This window comes from Pezoporus flaviventris, unplaced genomic scaffold (assembly GCF_033815535.1).
Source record: "Pezoporus flaviventris isolate CSIRO_AGI_PZ_B2104156 unplaced genomic scaffold, CSIRO_AGI_Pfla_v1 ptg000020l, whole genome shotgun sequence".
NCBI lineage: Eukaryota > Metazoa > Chordata > Aves > Psittaciformes > Psittacidae > Pezoporus > Pezoporus flaviventris.
In genome coordinates this window covers 475,423-481,038 of record NW_026892568.1, presented here as the reverse complement: position 1 = coordinate 481,038, position 5,616 = coordinate 475,423, and the positions used below count along the sequence as shown (strand labels likewise).

Genomic DNA, 5,616 nt, shown 5'->3' with positions numbered 1-5,616 from the left:
AGCTGTGCAGTTTCGGGTCATTTTGGGGACCTCGGATTCGTCACTTTCTCAGGGACAGCCTGTTTCTCAGCCCGTCTCAAAGAAACAGACCTCTTGGTCTGGACACCAAACCTGGACCATGAGCCCCCAAAAGAGAAAGGATCTGATTCTTTGAGCCAGCTTGGGACAAATGATAAGGTGACGGAGCAGCAAACAACTACATAAGCCCATAAGGAGTTGTATGGAGAGCAGAAGACAGAAGCCTGCCTTCCTACAGACAGTCCTCAGCATCTGTGTACTCTGAGGTCTAGTACAGGTTGAAGCTCATGCTGATGCTCTTTTTCTCAGCAGTGTTTTACTGCATCTTCACAGATTCCCATAAAACCCTGGTCTCTTGCACATCCTCTTTGTCACATGTGGCTGAAACTGGAGCAGGAGTTCAAAAGGAGGATGCAGGGCACTGATGAGGGAGGAGGAGACACACATCTACATACTGGCATTCTGCTTGGTTTCAGTTCAGGCACATAAAAGGGATGCTGAGAAGCTTCACTAACAAGAGATTGAAAACAAAACCCCCCGACCGCTTTCTACAGAGCAAACATTGCCCACTCCAGGCCCTGGGGCCGGTGGCATGGAGACGGTCCCATCCCAGGACCGGCAGAGCAGCGCTGTCCCGGACAGAGTGATCCAAACCCCTCCTTTGTTTCTCCTCTCTTTGAGTTTTCTTTGCCCTTTTTTTTCCCTTCCTCTTTCTTTTCCTCTTGGGTTTTTTTCTCTCCCTCCAAGGTAACAATGCCTCCTTTCAGGCACTGCCAAAGCCCTGCTCAAGCCCACTCAGATAAGAGCTGGCAGGAAAGGTAACTGCCATCAATATTTGGGTGAATGTTAACTACCTGAGGACAGGCTGGGTGGGGGATCACAACAGGCGGTTGCGAGCACCTGGGCTATGTTTAAAACCACCACATTTAAAGTCATCTCCCTCCCCGGATCCTCCTGCATCCCCAAGTGAAGTCTCTCCAGCGTTAGTGGCTGTGTAAGACAGCGCTTAACCAAGTCGGGGCTAAGTCAAGAGCCGTGCTCCACGTGAAGGTACGTTTTCATGACGCTTCTCTTGCGGCTGCTTCATTTACTCCCCTTAAACACTACTGACTTCAGCCAGAGTTTAGTTTGGATGAGCATGAGTAGAATTCACAGCCCTGAATTCTCCGGTGAAGATGTTAAAGAAGAGGGAACTGGGGATGTCTTTTTCCCCTCGGGTTTCCCATAGAGCTGTGGGGCAGCGGTGCTTTGTCTGCCTCTTCTGACGGCAGCACCTGTTTTCATCCTCTGCTTCAAAGGCAGAAACAGCTTGGTATGTTAGCAGGAACCCGGGATTACGATAAAGAGTGGTTTCAGACTGACAGCAAATTCAACTGCGAGCCAAGGTGTGTATATATATATATACACACACACACCATGCGGAGATGTATTTATAATGAGCTTTTTCCTAAACCCAGAAAATATAATGCTATTCTGTCGGGGCGTCTGAGCCTTGTAGTGTTGTTATTAGGACACAGCAAACAGTTCGAGCTAGAAAAGAGGGAACTGGTTGGTGTTATTCTCCGAATAAACTTTTCCCACTTAGCAGCAGATGATTTTCTTTCTCATGTTCATGCAAAAAAAGAAAGGGATCATTCTTGCCAAGCTAAATGGCCAGTGAATGTTCCTAATCTGTCCCAGCCAGGAGAGGCAGGTAGGCAGAAAGACGCAGAAACCCGAGCACTCCCTGCCCTCCCGATGCCTGTTTTCCTATCATACTCTTCTTTGCTGTATTCATTTTAACACAGTGATTTGGTACTTTCCTTTTCACTGTAAGCAAACTGCTCCTGTGATAGCCCTTCCTTCTCCCTTGGTACAGAAAGGCAGCAAATGAAAACAGAGGGAAAATGGGATAAATGATACGGCCCTGCAAGGTTTGGTTGTTGAAGTAAAAAAAGTGGAATTCTGTTTGTGGAGTAAATAGGGATTTAAAGAGGAATTAAACCAGCTTCTCTGCTGGGCTGTCCTGCCCACCAGCCCATGAACGGTGTCCCACACTCAGCAGCATCCTCAGGAAACGTTCATTCCCAGTCACATCCTGCCCTGAATACATGGACACAGCCACAACCAATGGCAAAGAGCCTAGGGCAAAACAACACCCGAATTTAAGCAGAGCAGACCCAAACCATGGTGGTTTCAGCATCCCCCATGGTGAGTCCCCATCGGGCATGTGAAGGGACTCGCACAGAGCCAGGCACGGAGAGGCGAGGGCAGGGGGTGGCCTCGAGCACAGCCCTCGCCTTCCCCACCTAAACGCAACGCAGAACGTGAACAACTTCGTGTCTAAATTCCTAAACAAGTCTAAAGATTTATGTCCTCCGTAAAATAAAATATTTATATAGCTCTCGGGCACACGGCTCTGAGCTTGGCATAAAAGAGGAGCAGAGACACAGGCACATTCTCGGTATCGGAGCGCATGCATACGTGAGGCTGGCTTTCGAGATATATATATATATGTAACTAAAACAAATCCCTGTTTATTACTCAGTGGAGAAAACTGCAGGTTTTTTACATAAATAATCCCAGTGTCAATAAACTCCCCACCCTGAGCAAACTAAAAGTGATCCCAAAGCAGATTTCTCCCTTTCTCAAATAAATCACCGTTCCGCCCGAACATGGACCTGGCAGCTAGAATTTCCAACTCGCTCCGGAGCAGCGGTGGGATGGGAGCTGGAAACAACCTAAACAAACAGTTTTACAAGTTCCAGAAGCCAAAAGCTCCCCCCACACCCCCCCCACATCCCCCATCCTTCCCCTTTTCTCTTTTTCATTTTAATTTCTTATTTTAATTTGAAGAGCAGGAGGGGTGGGCGCTGCCGCGGTCGCTGGCCCATAGGAAATCGGTGACCCAGGGACATCTGCAAGCCATTAGGACACAGACTTCAGGTAGCTCCCAGAAACACGTGCTGTCCACATTACACCCTCCAAGGATATTTCCACAACTTTACTTCTCCAAATAAACAGTCGGGCTCTCCCTGCATTAGCGAGGAGCTGCACAAACAGGTACAGAGAATGGCAGTTTTATTCCCCTTTCCAATTCTGATGGATTTCTTGTAAGCTGTTGCTGGGCTGTGTAATTCGAACTATCGCTTGGAAAACATAATAGGGCCTGTTTAAAATTAGGGCCATTTATTTATCTGTATGTGACTATGAAACATCAGGTATGATTTGCACAGTTTGCTTCCACGCTACTGCCGCTTATAGAAACTGCATGGAACAACTGGAAATAGAAACTATAAAAAATATACATAAATATTACCTAGAACCCACCAGGGTTTATGACTGGAATAGCTTTTAATTTATAAACAGATTTTATGCCTTCTAAAGCAACGCTACTTCTCTTTCATCTCACTGCACTTTGCGGTGCCACGCGCGTCCCTGCGTGAGCGTGGTGCTGCAGCCAACACCGGCACTGATGCCCTCCTCCATGTATAAGGAAAACTGGAATAAAATAGGTAGAAGGTGACAGTGACCGCTTGTTGCCAGCACTCATTTTAGGGCATTTTAACTTTTTCTGCAGAGCTCAATATTGTTATGAATAAAAACTACATCTTTTGTCCTCATTACTGGAGCTTTACTTCTGGCTTTGATCAGTTTACCCTGAGTGATTCAAACCAGATTGATTTATCTTAGCATCTGATGGAGATCTGCCTCCAGCTCCGGCTGCCACCCGCTCCAAGGGGACAGCCAGGGGATGCTGGGGCTGCAAACAGGGAAAAGCCAAGAGCAGAGCAACAGACAGCACAGATCAGGCCAAAAGCATTCAAGCAAATTAAAGGTGCAGCTCGGAGGGGATTAAAATTAGAATTAATAAATTCTCCTCTTTTTCTCCTAGGAGAAAAACCCAGCACTTTGGGAAGGGCATTTCCATTGGGCTTTAACGGAGCCAGATAAACTTTCCATTTTACCCAAGTTTGCAGAGCTTGGAGCCAAACGCTGCGAGCAAATAAAGAAATAAATATAAATAAGCCCCCAAAACAGCTTGTATGGCTTTGATCTCCAGAAAAAGAGCATTTGTGAAGTACAAGCTTGTGCGCGGTGGTTTCCAGCTGTGGGAGAAAGAGCAGAGAAGGACGGCGAGGTTCTGTTCCTATGGTGGAGCCTGCGCTGGAGCCAGGGAGTGTTAAAGCTCCTCCGGTGCTGCGCAGCGCAGAGCTCCGACTCCAGAACGTGAACGGGAATAAATCCCTCACTGGATTTTCCTGTGGGGAGCAGCTCAGCAAACCGGGGAGCTGCCCATCAGCACCGCTATTTCCAGCAAAGTTTAAAATCCCCGGTTTTCCCCCTCTCCTTTTCTAAGTTTTTTAGCATTTTCCATTTTTTTTTCCACTGGGAAAAAGCCGTTTCTCCAATCTAAACCACCCCAACGCCTTTGCCACCATACGCAACCCAAATCACCCCCAGCAGGATTTGGCCCCCAGCACCTTCATGTTCCCAGGACTATTTTGTAAGAGGTAAATCACGACGCTGTTTCAAGTGATGCTATTTCACCAGCCACAGTGAGTGTGCAGTGATTTAATAGCTAAAACAGACATGGTCGAATTAAGGCTGCCACCCAGCTCAGCCCCTGTAAAGAACCAGCATCATTTTACAGCAGCACCAAGATCGTTCTCCTGAAATTCTGCATTTCTTTCACTTTATTCTACACAGCGAGTCCATCACGAGGGTGATTTTAGGCTTGAATTAAAGCACCGCAAAAGCAAATCTCCTCCAGGCACTTGCCTCAGAGTCTTCAGGCTCCCTGTTTCCTTACACAGCAAAAATGGGGGGGGAACCACCCGTCCTCCAGCTTGCTCACCCACTCCCAGGTCAGCACTTCCCAAGCTTAAATCAACACACCGTGTCATCTCCAGCTCAAGCTGTGGCCGCTGGTGTACGACCACGACAGGCCCAAAAACTGCTTCTTTCTGATCAATACAGTGATGTGACTACACAAAATCAAGGAAATCTTAGCGGAATTTATAGGACAAATGATAATTCTGTCCCCAGTACATCACCAACCAGCTACTGCGCTCTCTCTTTTTTATCTTAACTGTACAATGACCTTCTGATAAAGACACGTTGGAATGTGAAGGCTCTTGAAAAATAAATACCTATAGTACAGAAAGAGACAGGAGCACTGCTCTGTGCAAGGCAGAGCCTGCAAGCTCTGCCTGGGAAGCCAGGGCAGACTTGTCTAACAGCCCCAGTCACCTCCAGAACGGCTCAAGTCCGCCCTGGCAATACAGGCCACCTTGGAATCATGGAATCACAGATGGGTTTGGGTTGGAAATGATCTTAAAGCTCACCCAGTTCCAATCCCCTGCCACATTCAGGGGCGCCTTTGACTAGACCAGGAAGGGGCTTAACATTGACCTCATGTCCCAGGGACTGTGGTCCTACAGCCCTTGGGCAGGTCACCCTATAACCAAAGCACAAGCTCCTGCATCAGTAACTTCTGAGATGGGAAAGAAACAGCAATTACAGTAGTACCTAAATGGGAAAGATGCAGGATCCCTGCCCCGGAGCCCCAAGCACAACTGAAAAAAAAGTGATGGAGATGCATTAACTAAAACACTA

At 47.5% G+C, this 5,616-nt stretch overlaps 1 long non-coding RNA gene across 1 annotated transcript; it reads left to right on the top strand.

Annotated features, from left to right (window-relative positions):
* The first annotated feature begins 366 nt into the window (after positions 1-366).
* On the top strand, positions 367-4,035 carry LOC133270438 (uncharacterized). The gene is made up of 3 exons (XR_009743771.1): positions 367-1,068; positions 2,859-3,060; positions 3,893-4,035. It is a non-coding gene; the product is annotated as an uncharacterized LOC133270438 (long non-coding RNA).
* The last annotated feature ends 1,581 nt before the right edge of the window (positions 4,036-5,616 follow it).